The sequence below is a fragment of the Gopherus flavomarginatus genome, chromosome 1 (assembly GCF_025201925.1).
Source record: "Gopherus flavomarginatus isolate rGopFla2 chromosome 1, rGopFla2.mat.asm, whole genome shotgun sequence".
In the NCBI taxonomy this organism is placed as follows: Eukaryota; Metazoa; Chordata; order Testudines; family Testudinidae; genus Gopherus; species Gopherus flavomarginatus.
Window position 1 is genome coordinate 259,300,983 of NC_066617.1, and position 17,682 is coordinate 259,318,664.

Genomic DNA, 17,682 nt, shown 5'->3' on the forward strand with positions numbered 1-17,682 from the left:
AAATATCATTTACAGATTACTACTTAGGCACAATGGAAATTTCTTGGTGCCTATCAGAAGGTGTGTATATATAAAATCATATAGCACACAGAGAATCTTTGGAGCATAAATATTCTTTAAGTGTCATAGACCAGCAAGGCAATGACTGGTGCAGGCAACAAGATAATAGCTCTGTTGCCAGCCGTTTATTTTATTTATTTATTTTCACAATCTTTGTGTGGCAAATTGATTTCCAGTGTAAACCATTACATTATCTCATCTGTAGAATGCCGGGTGGCTAGTCAGGCCTGTAGAGAAATATAGCAGCATACAATTATCTTTCATGAGTATATACATGTTTTACTTACCACCGTCCCTTAATAAAGAACTGTGTTTTTTAATTGATTCGCTGTTGACAACAACATGAATTTCCTTTACGGGGACAAAAGGATTCACAAGACTCAAATATGTCAAGTAGGTCTGAAAAACTTTCAGAAAAGTTTGGAAAAGCACATAGACCTTATTCCACTGAATAAGCTTATCCTTACTTAAGAACATTTGTATCTAATCCTTTTTGCTGGGTCTGGTCCAAATTGCTGAGCAACTTCTACTTCCAAACAACTTCAGTGCATTGGACCTTATGGGCAATATTGATCTGATTACATCATGCCTACACAAGGAATTATGTACCTTTGAAACCATTAACATGAGGCTTAAGTGGTGCATAGGGTCTTGTGCAGGCCTTGTGCACAGTGATAAATTTCAGCACAGGTGCGCATCTGTCTGTGTGCATAAGCAAAGGTCATTGCTTCAAGCCCAAAAAATTCTGCTTTTTGGCTAAGTCTGTTCAATCTACGGTTATGCAATGCCCTGGAAAAGGTCTCCTCTGTGTTCCCGGCCTGAACTTTGGAACAAATTATGTAGAGACACTCTCAAATAACCTATCCCAGGTTTTTCATGAGAAGCAGTTGATGCTGGCCATTTGGTGAATTTGGGGTAGACTGCTAGTGGTGCTGGAAGTAATCAGCTGTTAGGTCTTTCTTTTAATAAAATGTTCAAGCTGCATTTAAGTCTGCTGGTGATCTGAGCCTGAAAAGATTGCCACCATCTAATGCCCAAATACTGGATACTAGCAGGGTTTTATTTTGATGGTCTGATTATTATTTTACCAAAGCCATTTAAAGGTTCTAAAAATATTTATCATAAAGTTTTGAAGTTCTGTCAACAATTTTTGCAACATGAAGCAATAGTTTACAATGGAGTTTAAACTGTTTGCCATCAGCCTCAAGGTTCTTCACAGTTCTGTCTTGTTTACATCTCAGCTCTTGATCCACCTATTCCCCATCTTGTACCCTTTGCTCTGTCCACTTCTCTCACCTTACCATTCTCTTTGGAGCCTTGCACTCATGACAGAATAGGATAGTGATTATACCTCTGTATATGGCATTGTTGAGACAGATACTGAACTACTGCATCCGGTTCTGGTGTCTACATTTTCAAAAAAAAAGTTAAAAAATCCTGCATCCATTGAAGTCAGAGTTTTCTTAGTAGCTTCTGTGGGTTCTAAATCCATCTAAGGATTGATCTTGAAGTCCATCCTGTGTTTGCTTAATGTTAGTTCTCAGACCACGTGCATTTGTTTACCTTGATCATTGTCGGTATTTTAAAATCTGCCAGTTTACATGGCTAGTCTGTGCTGTATTGATTGGCTTTGGTCTTGAACTGCTTAAACTTTGCTAAACGAGATTGTACAAAACATTAACTTATGTAAACATGTGTTTTTAATTGTAGCCCTTTCCTCGTTTCTCTGTTATCCTTGTGGCACTAGAGCTCGTTGTAGGTTTTGCAGGATATTATATGAAATAAGATGGGTGGGAGATGGACTTATACAAGTAATTTAGTACTTTTGCAGTGCTGGGGCCAGACAGCTGCAGCGTGTAGCTGCTGCAGGGTGGGGACAAGCAACTATTTTGATTTCGCCGAGCAGGATGAAAGCTGATCCTGAGAACTATGTTTGGATTTTTAAAGATAATCTAGTTCTGAACACAAGAGATGGTAAATTCACTTACACACATCCATAGAAGGCTGACGTAGCTGTTCCAAGCACATTAATTTCATGCACATACATGTTCTTTTGGCTCTCTGCTTGCATGCTCATCTGTTGTGCCTGCTCACAACTTAGTCTGCCAGTTAGATGAGGGATAAGAGCCAGCCAATAAAATATTGCCAGTGCCATCTTTTCTGCAAAAGGGCTCTCTTCTATGACAGCACTGCTCCTCTCTTATTCATACCTGTTCAAACTCTCTATATAAGTCTTTGGGAAATTATTTTAGAAGTTGCTCTCCTCTGCCAGTAATTCTATTATTGTTATGTGTATTATCGTAACACCTAAAAGTCCCAGCAGACAGATAGTTAGATGATTTCTTTCTGATGGATATTCTCTCTTTGTGTGTCAGACTCAGCTGTTTGGGAGGACACAGGCTTTTTCTAGTCTTCAGAGAGATTTTGTTCATATATATTTGCAAACGCTTATTTACTAAGTAAATATAGATAACACTTTATTTTGTTGATAAATGCAGATGTACAACAATATTGCATTTCTATACAAGTACCTAAAACATTCACATTAATATTAAATTCATTAATTATTGTCCACAAAAGAAAAAAGAGTGATAAAATATATTAAAAATAGAAACTAACAGATATATGATGAATATATGATTTCTTGATAAGAATCAAGTTTTTTTTCCATTGACTGTACTCTAGTTTAATTTACTAAAACCAACCAGACATTTTGTTTCTATGAAATACCCAGTTATTTAGCATCAAATGTCAAAGATTTATTTGCTGCACAGTTTTAGCAATGAGTAACCTCTCTGCCTTCTTTAGCTTTTTAATGTGTGTATGTATATATGTGTATAAGAATCATTTGGAAGATTAGACAATTTGCTCTGAGGCTATAAGGCTTTGTAGATACTCTGTTTAATTTCAGTAATGTCCCACGCCTATTTTGATATAGATGCTATTTGTACATTTGTCTTGTCTCTCCAACTCAAGTACTGTCAGCTCCGAATTTCAACTGAAGAGTGTTCATCAAAAACAACAACCACCCCACAACAATCCTAAGTTTCCTACAGACCAATTTGGAAAACTGTATATCAGGAACCCAAAGTGGAATCTAAAAAACAATCTTGTTTCATGAAAGTCCTTAGATCAAACAGAGCATTGTTTTAAGTGGAAGCACGCATGCTAAAACCATGTGTTAACTCATGAAGAAAGAGTACTGTAACTCCCAAAGGAAATAGTAAGCTGTCAGGAAAGAATTTCAGCAGAAGTGCTAAAAGAGACTGAACTCTTATTTATGAATCTGCTGAGTGTATGAAACAGAATGCTAAATTAATTTCATATAATTAAAAGTCTAAATGTCCTTTTTAGCCAGGCGTGGAACTTTGACACTTTTGTATACACTCCATATTTGCCTTTCCTTGCACATCCTTCTCCCCAGCAGACTATACCAGTAACAAAATAGGTGTCCTTGTACTTAGTTACATGTGGACCCCCACTGTCTCCCTGACATGCATCTTTTGTTACATTGTCATAGCCAGCACAGAACATGTTTTCTGTGATCGCAAAGTTAGTGGTTTGCTTGCATGAATTTCTATCAATATAGGGGACTTGAAGCACTTTAAGTTTGTTGGATACCCGACCATGTTCATAAAGACGTCCAAAACCACTAACAGTTCCAGATTTTTGATTCATCAGAATTTCGTTAGCAAAGTCTGCATCAGGAAGGCATGCCGGGATAACACATATAGAAAACTTTATAGGTTCCTTTAATTTTATAAGGGCTATGTCATAATCATAAGTTGCTGAAACAAATCTACCATGTACAAATATTTTTTTCCACAGAGTACATCATTTCAGTGTTTTCTTCTTTATCTCTGTCCACTTCCCCTGTGTGAAATCATTAAAATATAATTATTATGAGGCACAGTACAACAAATATAAACAGTTTCTAGAAAAACTAAGGGACCAACACTCCATGGCCTAGCACCTTGTGTAGTCTTCTGTACTGTGCAAATCAGATGGACAATCCTCTCATCCTGATTTGGGAGCATTTTGCTTGCAGTTTGCACAGGTATAGAATACTACAGAAAGTGCTAAACAAGCATTGAGTTAGGACCTTACTGTTAAAATGGTGATTTCATTTAGGAATGTAATACAATGTTTTTGTTCTCCATTGCCTACCACTTGGGTCATATAGGATAAGCATGCTCACAAGTGTGAATGGGATTTGGCCCTTTATTTGGTAACATACAAAATAATTTGGAAATCCAGCCTCTTTGTGCTTCAAAATTCTTTAACATATTCGCTATCAGCCAAAAAGAACAGCGTCCCACATATTTCAGTGTTGTTGCATGGAGTTCCTTTGGGAACTGGATGGGTTGGGACTTTGGCTTTGATAATGTTTGTAAATTTTCTGGCTTGCTGTTGTACAAAGGGTAGGATTTGCTTTTGTTGTAGAACTACAAACTGTATTTTTGGGTGCCTAAAGCTTGCGATGTTTTCTTTTTGAAAAATTAAAGCAACAACTATTGAACTGGTCATTTTTAGGCCTTTCCAAATTTGCAACATATTTCAGACCAATATTTAAATGTTGTCAAATATAGATATTACCAGCATCTTGATGCTATTCCATGAATTCTCCAAGGTCTAGTCTACACACAGAGTTACATGAGTTGAAGTAAAGGTGTGATATTAAACTGATTTAGCTAAACCGGTGCATCTTTGTGCATGTATATTTAGGTTTAAACCCAATTTATAAAGTTTAAATTAAGCCTAAACCAATGTAATACTGTCTACATGCAAACATTAGCCATAATGCAAACATTAGCATACATTAGCCAAACTGGTTTAACATCACACCTTTTGGTGTACCTTTGTACGTAGACAACTCCCAAGAGAGAGGGGTTCATCTACAGTCAAGCCAGTTCTTCTACATCTAAGAAGGTTGTCTGTCAGACCTGGACTGCATATGAAGTCCTCTAGAAAGGAGTTCTACAGCTGTTGATCTTTGTGCCAAGATCCTCTGGCCCACTGTGTGTAAGTCTGTTCTGGGCTTCCCCAGCTGCAGCATTCCTGGGAAATATGACTGTCTTAACTGGCTGCAAAAATTCTCCAAGATAATCAACTCCTACTCTGTTGATGGTTTTGTAGATTGGCATTAGGATTCAGATAATCAACTCCTACTCTGTTGATGGTTTTGTAGATTGGCATTAGGATTCTGACTTTGGGGCAGAAGCGGATGGAGAGCTGATATTTATGTAATGCCATGGGAACCTGAAATATGATTTTAATCATTTCTAGATAAACAAAGATATTATCCATTGTTTAATTTTGTTCATAGGGTCTTTATTATACATAAAGACCCAAACAGAGAAAAGCCCCCATAAAAACAAAAAAAGATGGATAACAATGCAAATAACCTAATTCTGAACTGACCACCTTTGTACTTTTTAGATTTGTATGTGTAATTTTAAAGCACCTTTTCCATAGTATTTGGGGGCGCTTTTTATAATTTAATAGAAATCAACATTTCTCAAATTTTGGAATAATCCTCTTCTCCCCAGCTTCCTCCAAATCTATTAACTGTGCAGGGCCCATCTCTCAGGTTGCCTATATAAGACAAAGCCCCTAATATTGGGACATCTAGTCGCCTTGGCTTGAGCAGAGCTAGTGTGTATATGCCTGCCTGAGCTGGAAGTCGCAGCTCTCAGTGGCTATGTAGACATATCCTCCAATACCAGTGTTCTGTCTGTTACTTCTTGAAACTACTTACATCCTATTTTCTATATTAAATAACATCACTTTTTACTAATTAAATCAACCCAAATATGTATTAATACCTGGGGCGGGGAGGGGGCAAACAGCTGTGCATCTCTCTCTATCAGTATTATAGAGGGCGTGCAATTTATACAGAGTCTACCCTGTATAAGCCAGGGTAAAATGGATTTATTTGGGGTTTAGACCCCATTGGGAGTTGGGCATCTGAGTGTTAAGGACAGGAACACTTCTGTAAGCTGCTTTCAATTAAGTCTGCAGCTTTGGGGCACATGACATCAGTTGGCAGTTCCCAAAGGGGTTTTTGTGATCCAGCCCATCACACTATGTACTATATACGGGTTGCAGGAAAAATGGGTCTGTTCAGATGGGACAGATAATTCCTCCAGTCTGGCTTTGGTTTAATTTGTAGCTACTGTTTTGGAATGGGCTTCTTCTTTTTCTTTGCTCCTTTGAAGACTTTCGTACTGAAGAATCAATACAAGGTTTTAGAGTGTGATCTAAATATGTGATGTGAGTCCTCTTTCTTGATTTCTTTTGGAGAGTGTTCCAAGGTCTTTGAGGTGATTTTGTGTGTGAACCGGAGATTAGATACTGCTGTGCTGGTTTTTTGAAATACACAAGGATAGCTGCTGAAGTGGTACTCTCTTGAGTGCATCTCCAGTGTGATTGCATTATTTCTGCCAGGATTCACAGTCAGAGCAGCAGTGCCCAATGGTTCATGGTGTCAAAAATGACAGATACTATTCTATTATCATAGTAATTTGACCTCTGTCCATCACCACGAGGAGGTCACCTGTCAGTCTCACCAATGCAGTTTCAGAACTCTCCTGTCGGCTTAGGGCAGCTACATGAGAGACCGTACAGCAGCACAGCTGCATCAGTCCAGCTGTGCCATTGTAAGCTCTCTAATGTAGCCATGGCTTAAGTTTTCTTTAGCTTAAACCTCCTTCAGTTAATTCATCTTAACTTTCCCGAGTGTTCCAGTGTAGCTAAAGCCTGAGATTTCAAAGTTTCTGGCTGGTAAAGAGGGTGAGGTTTTGGAAAAGGCAATATTCTTAGTATCTTGGGGAGAGAAAGAAGGGGTAAGAATGCTAAAACTATTGTTCTTTTTCATGTCCCCACAGTTCACCAACAGGAAAAAGAATTTCCACTGATGCCAGCTACAAAGTGAATCACTCATTTCCATACCAGTCCAGGGACAAATTGAGGTAATCATGATAGCTGACAAGACCAAATGAAAAGCTATGGGGAAAGAGACAGAAGGCATCTTGCATGCAGAGATTAGAGTAAGTATTGTTTGTCATTAATACCTGTTCTTATACTAAAGGAATAAACTAATAACAGTCACTTACCGACAACAACTTTAATGATTTTAGATTGGTTTATGCAGTGAGCTGCAGTAAGTATATAAAACTGGCTCAAAATTGTCCCTCCACAAAACCCTTCCTTGTTTTCATTTATTAGAAGAGCCTGCAAGGAGAGAAAATGGGTGACTCCAGAGGATACAAAAACATAAGAATTCATAAATAGCTCGTTAAAATTAAAGCAACTTTTTCTTCATAGGTAATAGCTTTTTGCGTACTGTACATACATACATACAACTACAGTATATACTAGTGTGTGTATATTCAGGAATTCGTCGGACTTATGACAAATTGGTTCCTGAGAATTACATTGTAAGTTGAAAACGTCGTAACTCAAATCCCATAGGAACGCTCCGGGATTGAGCGTCGTATAGTCGGAACCGACATTGTACAGTCAGAACAGGATGTCAATTTAGAAACGTTGTAAGTGCCGTTGCATCATAACTCAAAGGTCAAAGTCGAGGATTGCCTGTATTTGTATCTGCCCAGCAACAGTATATATATATCATGATCACGAAGGTGGTTTTCCCAGGGTGAGGCTCATCCATTGCACTGCGGATGTGCTGACCCCTGCGATTTCCCCAAATGCGGGAAACTCGACTGCTTAATTTGTGGTAGTGGGGGACTGCGTTTGCACCCTCCTCTGGTGGAAAAAAAACAACCAGTGTATATATACACCCCTTCTATGCTTCAAACAACCCCCCAACTTCTCCAGTCATCATCAGAAGCAAGCTCCCTACACACCAGGACACACCAACTCAAACTGGCACCAGACCCTACCAGAACAAAAGATGAAAAACCTGCAGATGCATCCCCACTGCTACAATGATCAATATCTCCCACAACACATCTTTCAAGATCCACGGATCCTACACATGCCTATCACAACATGCAGTGTACCTCATCCAGTGCACTAAATGCCCCAATAACAACTAGGTGGGTGAAATAAGATAATCACTACTCTCTTGAATGAACACAGAAAAATAATTATAGGGAAAAATACCACATCAGCTCTGGGTGAACGCTTTTCACAAAGGGCTCACTCTATATCTGACCTATCAGTTCTCATGCTCAATGGAAACTTAGACAACACCTTCAAAAGATGAGCCTGAGGACTTAAATTCATAACTTTCCTAGAGACTAAAAATCATGGACTGAACAGAGACACTAGATTTATGGCTCACTATAACAATCTGTAACCCAGTAACCCCCGATCTCTTCCCTCGTCACTACCTTCAGCCCAGCATTTTTTGTTCCTTTCCCCTCTATGGCTGGAGAGCTGTTAACAGGCCACCTCACTTTGAATGGTCCCTCACAATATGTGTTAACTACTTATGCTAAACAATTTGTTCCACCTTGTGTTTAGCTGTGACACTCGATGTATGTTTCCCAGACCTGAGGAAGAGCTCTGTGTAAGTTTGAAAGCTTGTCTTTCACCAACAGAAATTGATGCAATAAAAGATATTACCTCACCCGCCTTGTCTTTCTAATATCCTGGGACCAACACGGCTACAACAACACTGCACATCTTTTTATATGAAAGATATAAAACATATGTATTTACCTGCCACGGACATTCACCAGGTAAGCAGTCATCACCACCTACTATCTGAGGGTTTGGAGACACATTAGTTTTAGAATCATTCTCTGTTCTATCAGGAGCTTTTGTTTCATTCTGAAGATGAAGGTCTGGGCTGTCTGTGATACTGGTGATGTTCTTGTGGTTTGTCCCATTGTTGTTATGCAGTTCATTGAGTTTGCCATCTTGTTCACTGGTAACGCTGCTACTGTTACCAAATGAAATCACTGAACTCTTTTTTCTTTTCACGTAAACTTTCCCACATGGGAAAGGCTCTGTAAGGACAACAACAAAAAGTTAATATTTGATGCTCTAATGGTATGGTAACTTTAGACATTTAAATGTACGCTAGAGTCCCTTCAGGACAGCGAAGTTGAGTGGAGAGTTTCATGGTTACAAAGCTCAATATTGTGACGTTTCTTGTGCTTTTATTCATTTGCAGTGTCCAAGTACATTTACTGATGTTTGTTTTTTATCCTGAATAAACTATTTCAGTGCACTTTTTTTTAAACTTCCAGAAGCTCGGCATTCATAAGAAGCCCTAGAGTAAACAAACCTGTGCCTAGGAGGGAGGAAAATGATTTGTACGAAAATAGGTGTCACATTCAGTGTTTCAAATGTTTGTATAAATAATAGAGAGAAGAGAAAACATACTCTACAAATGACAAAAAAAAATAAAAATAGTGTAACAATGTCCTTTTACAGCTGAATCATTTACTCAGTTATCTTTACAATAGCAGATTCCATGAAATTTTTCAAGACACCAGCAGGGGCTTGTCAGACACCACAGAGCCTAAGACTAGATTGGACCAAAACCAACTGTATTTCTGTTGTCCTAAGGCTTGCCCACAGTGCTAAGTTTGATGCACAGTGCTTGATTTCTATAGAGACAATGCTGAGCAAACAGTTTCACTGAAAGTATGCTTTCAAAATCTTTAAAATGAAATGTTTTCAATTATTTAAATTATTATGATCATGCATCCACTCTTACAAAAAATAAGTATCTGGGCACAGTGCTATATTTTATAACTCATGACTCTTTAAACATAGGATTTTTTGTTTTTTTACTTATAAAGGATCTCATAACAAGCACAATCATTTATACTGATTAAATAAATTAGTTTTTAATTTAAGATTAATAATACGTGAGGAACCGAGTATCATCATTGTATGTAAGCAGAGCTTGATTGTTTTATAAATAATGTCAGTATATTAATATATAAAGTTAATCTATATTAGTATGACAAAAACAGTTTATAAATGTAATATTTTGTGTACACTTTTTTTTTTTAAATGGAGCAAGCTGTACTTGAGGGAAAGCTGTTTAAATGAGAAACAATTGCGGGTCTAGTTTTCTTTCACTATCAAAGCAATGGGAGAATCCATCCTTATCAGTGCATTGCTTCATACCTGTCGATGTACAAGATTTTTCATCTGTTCCCAGAATATATCCAGTGGCACAGGAGCATTCAACACCGTTTCTTATGGGTCTGCAGAAGTGGTCACAATCGCCATTGTTCAGCTTGCAGTATTTTGGTATAACTATATCAAAGACACATGGGTGTGAAAATGACAGAGTGGTGACTTTATAAAGGCGCATGCAGTTGATAATGCTTGTAAACTTGGGCCAGAATCTTTGTCTTTTTGTTTGCAATGTTTCAAGCCTGCCTCTGGCAGATGCATTATTCCTCATGTTGCGATAGTGCCCAAAATGTGCTAGGCACTTTCAAACCACAGATGAAGACGTAGTCTCTGCCCCAAAGAATGGATAGTTTAAAAACCCAAAGGCAAACAAGTGGTGAGGGAAAGGAGTATAACATGGAAGCAAAGAGATCAGGGTGCTGGTCGGCACATTATTCCTCCATTCCTCCATCCTTGTATAATTCATATTCCTCATTGTTCTCCCCAACCCAAATCCTGGCCTCAGTTCCAATAGCCTTCACCCTTCTCTCCCAGCATTTGATAAACATTACCCATTCGCTCACAAGATAAATAAATAAGTGGATGACTTATAAGTTGCACTGACATAAACATTTGTGTGCACAGGACTATGTTGTTGGGAGAAATTCTCCTGCTGACATAGCTTATGCCACTCATGAAGGTGTATTTTTATGCCAACGGGAGAGCGTCTTTACCAGATATGCTGCAGCAGTTCATCTGTATTGGTATAGAGATATCATTAGTTTCTTGTAGCTGTCCCAGCAGAAATGGGTATTCAGGAAGGATTTAGATGAAGAGAGGGAACCCCAAAGAGAATGGGGTACCCAGGAGGGTAGAAAGTTACTGCATTATCTACTGTAAATCATTCTCCCCTGATTTGCCTCTTCCTCCTCTTGGTAGACAACAAGTGGTGTAATACCAGAAGAATTATATCTGGGAGCTCAAATAAGGTGCATTTATATTAGTTAGGTCCTGCATCCCTTACTCATCTGAGCATTCTTACTGAGTTCAGGATGATTGTGAGGTAAATATTACCCATATCAATAAGGGTTGTAGGACTGGGCACCTGCTTTGTAATGTTAACAGAAGTTTTTGAGCATTTATTAACCTTATCTATTTGCGAAGACATGGTAGTTTAATGCCTTATTGCACTGGCCTCCTAAGCCAAGTATTGTTGGTTTCAGACATGTCAAAACTTTCCCACCCTATATTTGTCATTTATTCCTTAACTCTAAGGAAATGAGAAATATTGTCTACTCACTGGCTCTTTGAATATTTCATCACCATCCTACAGTAAAAACAGACCTACCAGATTCACAGTTTTTGCCCTGGTATCCATCCAAACATGTACAAGTGTATGTGCCAATTCCATCTTTTCACGTTCCACCATACTGACAAGGATGGGTTTGCACTGGTCCCCGTCTGCAAAATGAGACCACAGCAACTTTTAAGATACAGTATGAACATTTTCATTGAGATTTGAAGTTTTCCTGGATGGTGAATTTTGTTACTGTCCTTTTTGTTATTTGTATTTAAAATGTTATCTCAAGATAACCCTGTGAGATTTAATACTGCTTTTCCAAAGGGATCCTAGACCAACAGTAAACAATGACATGTATACATACAGTTTAATATCATGCACTAGACTTATCATCATACACATACATTTTGTGCTACTTTGACATTAGTATGTAATGGATCATGTTCTGAACAAAACCAAAATGTTCAAAACTTCCCATAAACTCGAAATTCCCTAAAATCTTCATTTTGGAAACACCACCAGATGGTGTATTGAAATGAAATATGCTCCCTGCGGACACTGGCTGCTGCTGGCTGAAATTTACATGATTATTGCCAGTGTGACAGATGCCCAGCACTGAACAGCAGTTGTGAAACTGACAGAATTCCCATGCAACCCCACCACACAGATTGCTCAAGGCTGGGCACCCAGGGTTTCCAGGGTCTCAGGACAGCTGGATCACTGGGTTGTGGGAGTTGGGCAGTCCAGGGAGCCAGCTGGCCTGGAAGTGTGGAAGCCCTGGGGCCTCCAGCCAAGGGATAAACCACATGGCAGGGCTGCCCCAGAACTGCAGCTCCTGAAACATGTCCCAGGATTTTCAGGCTCTAAGCTCTGCAGCATGAAGTCTGGAAAGCTGGAGAACCCCAACATGAGATGAGGCTCCCAGGCCTTCCACGATCACTACTTAGACTCAGGAACCTAGATTGAGATCCCCTGTCTGGAGCCTGGACTTCTAGGGTTTCCAGGCTCCCCAGCAGCAAGCTGTTTTAGGAAGATCATCACAAAGCCAAATTAAAACAACAACAAAACAAATGCCATACCTGTCTGTTCTGTCTGAAGGAAAAGGAGAACAAAAAGAAGAAAGCATATTGTCCAAAAGTGAGTTGCCATTTTGATCTACAGTAATAATTAACTGTAGCTTGCCTGCATTCCTGCAGAGCTTTCAGGGAAATCACTAAATCAGAAATGTTCCAGTTTAAAGTTCAGTAACTCTAAGGTCAATGCCTGGGCTCAATGTCAACAAATGATGACCTAAAAAAATAAATAATTTAGTGGTACAACAATGCTCCCATTCGAGGAAAGCGGCAACCCCTTATCCTTTGGACAGATGGGGTGGAACAGGTTTGCCAGCTATCCTGAAAACTGCCAGGCAGTACCACATTCTGAACATCCATCCCATCTCCCAGTCCCTACTTTGCATGACACAAAAAGGGGAGAGCTGCTAAAAAGCTGACCGCTAGTGCCATAAATAAGTGCAGTACGGGTAGAAGTTGGCCGATAACTGGTAGAAGGATTACACAGTAAGACTGGTTTAGGATTTAGTAATAAGACTGTTCCCATAAACTATTTACCAGGGCAATAACAGGTTAAGGAAATTCCTAACATTGCCTTTCAGAATCTCTGAAAATGTTCTCAACTCGATTGTACCAGTCAAACTCCATTGACTACTGGGGTTGCATTGAATAACCAGGGTCAGAATTTGTTCCATAGGGCTGTATTTTCATGACATCTCCATTCTCGCTTTTGGCTGCCAGTAGCAGTTCTACACCCTCAGAAGAGATGGGAGGAGGAACCCACTTTAGCAGCTCTCCACTTTCTATTTCATGCGGAGTGGGAACTGAGACATGGGCTATCTTTGTATAATCTTTGAGAGCAACTGGAGAAGCTACTAGCCGTACACAAACACACATATATATCTGTATAAACACTAGTACTGTAAACAATTAGTTGGCACAAATTCAAGCATTCCTGTGGCTACTCTTACATGTACCAGGAGCAAGTCTGGCCCTTGCCTGGTCAAGGATCAAGGGAACCATAAAGGTGGTTTAGGGCCTTTGGCTCCCACCCAACTGCGCCTATTGAGCTCAGTTCATCTGAGGATTGGCCGATAGTCTGAGAAAGGTTGACTCCCAGTTTAGACAGGCACCTTAGTAATTAAATAAAAAAGCATGTGCATTTCAAAAGGGGAAAAATCAGGCTTTTGTCTAGTTAGAGTCCTACAACATTTCATAGTTCTTTGGTGTACTGCATTCCCAATTGCTAGAGTTTGACAGACTTTTTCTGATTCATCTAAATGGAGCTAAACTGGTGTAAATTTTCACTGTTAAAAACCCCACACAATGTTTGCCTTTATAACAATAACAATGCTACGAGTATTCAGGGTTTGGTTCGTTCCTCTTCGCTCTCTCTCAAGACTGGGCATCGTGTGTATAATTAGTAATGCAGTACAGAAAGTTTGGCTTGCTTAATGGAGTTAGCTTAAAAACATGTCACCACTTGATGTCACCATATTCACAGGCCTCATCTGTGAAACTAAAGGGAAATTGTAAATATGTTTTTTACAAGCTGATTCTTTCTGCACATTAAGGTCAATGGAGCATCTACTCTGGATACAAAGATAATTATTCCAATCAAGTTAATAACGAAACAGTGAGTCAGAAGCTACATTATTTGCAATTTAGGTTGCATGTTAGGCTTTCCTTATGTTATTGTTTGAGGTTTTTTGTTTTTTGGTTTTTTTTAAAGAAAACTCAACCTACTGAGTAGTTATCCCATGCTTTTATTTCCCTGGATGTCAATCAAAATGGCTCCACTCACATATAGCACTGCCATTGAGCAATATCCAGCTACAAAAAGCAGCAATCTGTACTTTGTATTTTCTTCTTATTATAGAAAATTCAAGAAGCCTTTTGAAAAAGTCACTCTTCCCCTAGTGTCTCCCATATGGCACTTCTTTATTCTTGTTCACTCGGATTTCTTTTTTATAATTAACATTGTGAGCACTCAGAGGTGGCACATTAATAGGGATCTAGAGACCCCATTATCTATAACCCTGCTTCCAAAGGGTATTTCCCTTTTTCAGTTAGGGCAGAGCACCAGCTCTGCTGTAGTGAAGGTTGAGAAGTGCTTTCTCTTTAGAATTACTCTTTGATGTGCTTTAAAATCCACAGGCTTTCTCAGATCATTTTGAAATCGGTCGTGCTTTGTGGGAATGCTCAGTGGTGTTAGGTGGTCCAGATTTGGGGTTATTTGAGCAAGGAATAGCTCAAGATACAACCATAGGCGGCAGGTTTGTATAATTTTTGGTGGTGCCCAAAATGGTGGTGCTCCGCCCCCCGCTGTCACCCTGTAAGCCGATATAAAATGAAGCTACAATGCGTCGGCACCACAAGATTACAAGGGTTAATTAAAAGTGTAAAGTCAGAAGCAGCACTTGCCTGCTTCAATATATGGTATTATATTTTGTTGCACTTGTGAAAAAGTGGGAATGTTCTTAATGTTTTCTCTGAATACTATGTGGGTGCCTCAGTTTCCCCTGCAAGGTGCCAATTGAAGGTGTTGAGGACAAAGAGATCAGAAGAGATCCAGAAGAGACACAAAGGCTAGAGGAGGGAGTGTCAGTTTGGAGCTGGCTGGGGAAATGGGGAGAGGCCCAGAACTTGAGTCTAGGCTCCCCACCATCCAAGATGGACCTGACTGAGGGGTCCTGTTTGCTGTACCTGCAAGCTTTGTTTTAGACTGTGATCCTGTCGTCTAATAAATCTTCTGTTTTACTGGCTGGCTGAGAGTCACGTCTGACTGCAGAGTTGGGGTGCAGGGACCTCTGGTTGCCCCAGGACCTGCCTGGGCACACTCGCTGCAGAAAGCGCACAGTGTGGAAGGGCATGCTGAATGCTCTGAGGTCAGACCCAGGAAGGTGTAAGCGTCTTGCTCTGGAGACAGTATGCTCAGAGAGAGGAGGCTCCCCCAGAGTCCTGACTGGCTTTGTATGGAGTAGTTCCAAAGCATCCCAGCATCCTCTTCCACACCATGCACTTCCCGGAAGTCCAAACAGGCACTGACACACTCTCCTCTGGCCTCTGTCTCTTTTCCAGGCATTAGGAGGCCACATGAACTCTTTGTTCTCCAACACCTTCAGTTGGCATCTTGCAGGAGAGCGGCCCAGGCCACCAGTTGCCCGGAGACAGGGTTTCGGCCATTCTCTGTGCAGACGGCATCACACTGGCACTCTAGGGCTCTACAACAATCACACACCCTTATCCCACCATCTAGATCCTTCAGAAATGCATAGGGGAAACTGAGGCACCCACACAGTAGTCAGAGAAAACATTAAGAACATTCCTACTTTGTAACACCTGTATACTTTAAAGGATGTAAAATAATCAAGTATTGTGCTAAACACAATGATACTTCAAACTGACCACCAAATTTAAGTTGCACGTTTTCCCCCTCAAGTGAGGGCTCTGGGATGGGGCTGGGGATGAGGGGTTCACACTGCAGCAGGGTGCTCAGGGTTGCGGTGCTGGGGGGCGCAGGACTGGGGATAAGGAACTTGGGATGCAGACAGGCTGCCCCAGGGCTAGGGCCAGAGAGGACTCTCCCCCCTCCTTACTGGCAGAAGCAAGCTCTGGTTTTCTGTCATAAGCTTATAGTTACTGTAACCAACATGGAATAAAACTGTCAACATTTTGGGTCATTGACCATGTATGGAATGTCTCTCCCTGCCTCATTGGCAGTTCCACCCTCTAAAGATTACAAAGCATAAACATTATCCTCATTCTATTATTGCAAACTGTACAGGAGGGGGGAGGAGCACTTAGCAATCACATGGTATCCTTTACATTTAGCTAGCCATTGTAGTGCCTCTGCTGCAAACTTACCTGATAACTACAACTGCCTTAATGACCACTAATGCCTACCAAAAAAAATTATCTTTCTATTCAGAAAACAAGGAAATTCACTGACCAAAACCATAGTAAATGTGGAGTTAAGATTGCCTGGTAGGATCCTGTGCCATTCTAGAATGTAGAATTCAGCGAAACTCAAACCTTTGAAAAGCAAGCAATACATGCAGCCTTAACTCTGCCCTCTTTCAGCAATGAACCAGTATGCCCATAGCACACATACTCACACACTGCAAGAACACTCATGGGATAGGTGATGTGACTGCTGTAGGACAGAGTCTAATGCCTTATTATTGATTAGACAAAACTTATGTTTAAAGGAGCTGGGCTGAACAGGAGATACCTACATCTGCCCTACAATCAAACATTTAGCCTACTCCAAAGCAATAACCCCGCACCTGCTAATTTTCACAGCACCCTCACCCTTGCACACACAGTTTCATCTAATTGTATACTTTCACTTCCCCCTCATTCAAAGCAGATACCACTCTTACCTCCCACCTCACTGTTGACAATCCCCATGGCATGAAGATCCTTGTGTGTTGCTACTGACACAACCTGCATAAGTAACTCAGCAGCAATATGAGACACAATGGATCCCTCAAGGTAAACATATACGTCTTTTCTTTGATCACACATATAGTGGAGGGAAAGGGAAGGAGAGAAGAAACAAAGAACTGGATCCGGAAAGTAGGGCCTCCCAGATCACTTAATCACAGCTATTTAAACCACTCCAACTAAATCCCTCCACTATTTTGTACAGCTACACACAACACAGTGCATGCACTTGGAATGCACGCAGCTAATTCCCAGTGGCTATTGTCAGCTCGCAGTGGCAGAGTTAAGGGTGTGTGGCTGTGTACCTCAACTCTGTATTCTCTGATTTTTAGACGTTTAAGTTTACTTACTTTCATTCCTTACGGCCTGGTTGTCAGTGATTTGAGTTTTGCTGAACTCAGTGTTCTGGAAGGGCATGAGGCTATGGATACACTGGTGCTTTACAGCGCTGCAACTTTCACGCTCAAGGGTGTGAAAAAACACCCCCCCGGAGCACAGCAAGTTACAGCTCTGTAAAGCACCAGTGTAAACAGTGCCCCAGCGCTGGGATCCACGCTCCCAGCACTGTAAGCTAATCCTCTCATGGAGGTGGAGTACCTACAGCGCTGAGAGAGCTCTCCCCCAGCGCTGGCGCACTACCACACTTGCACTTCAACGTGCTGCCGCAGGAGTGCTCCCGCGGTAGCACTTTGGAGTTTTGAGTGTAGCCACGGC

General features: G+C 40.4%; 1 non-coding gene and 1 pseudogene across 1 annotated transcript; one reads left to right on the forward strand and one right to left on the reverse strand.

Annotated features, from left to right (window-relative positions):
- Positions 1-3,381: 3,381 nt before the first annotated feature.
- LOC127043545 (coagulation factor X-like) lies at positions 3,382-13,167 on the reverse strand (annotated as a pseudogene).
- LOC127043392 (U1 spliceosomal RNA) lies at positions 7,665-7,833 on the forward strand. The gene has a single exon (XR_007772250.1). It is a non-coding gene; the product is annotated as a U1 spliceosomal RNA (small nuclear RNA).
- Positions 13,168-17,682: the final 4,515 nt, after the last annotated feature.